We start from the raw sequence: 331 nt of genomic DNA on the forward strand, positions 1-331 counted from the left end.
CCCAAAACCTAGAAAGCGAGAAGTAAATTTTCAGACACCCTGTCAGCCATGATTTGTATGACCCCAGATGATAGAGCACCAGAAAAAGCAGGAAGCATAAGACGAGGTCAGATTTATGTGCACCACCAAACAGGAGCTTCCTGAAACAAGTTTTGAAAGTTTGGATTCTTTCTGCTGTTCCTCAGTTTTGTTTTGTAACGATTTCACTGTAAATGACCATTACTGTGTAAATTAAGGCAAACTGTCATCTCAATAAAAAAAAAAAAAACTAAAAATGAGAATTGTGATGTGTTAGGTGAAGTGCTGACTGGACACAATAAACAGACATTCA

This window comes from Girardinichthys multiradiatus, chromosome Y, assembly GCF_021462225.1.
Source record: "Girardinichthys multiradiatus isolate DD_20200921_A chromosome Y, DD_fGirMul_XY1, whole genome shotgun sequence".
Taxonomy (NCBI): domain Eukaryota; kingdom Metazoa; phylum Chordata; class Actinopteri; order Cyprinodontiformes; family Goodeidae; genus Girardinichthys; species Girardinichthys multiradiatus.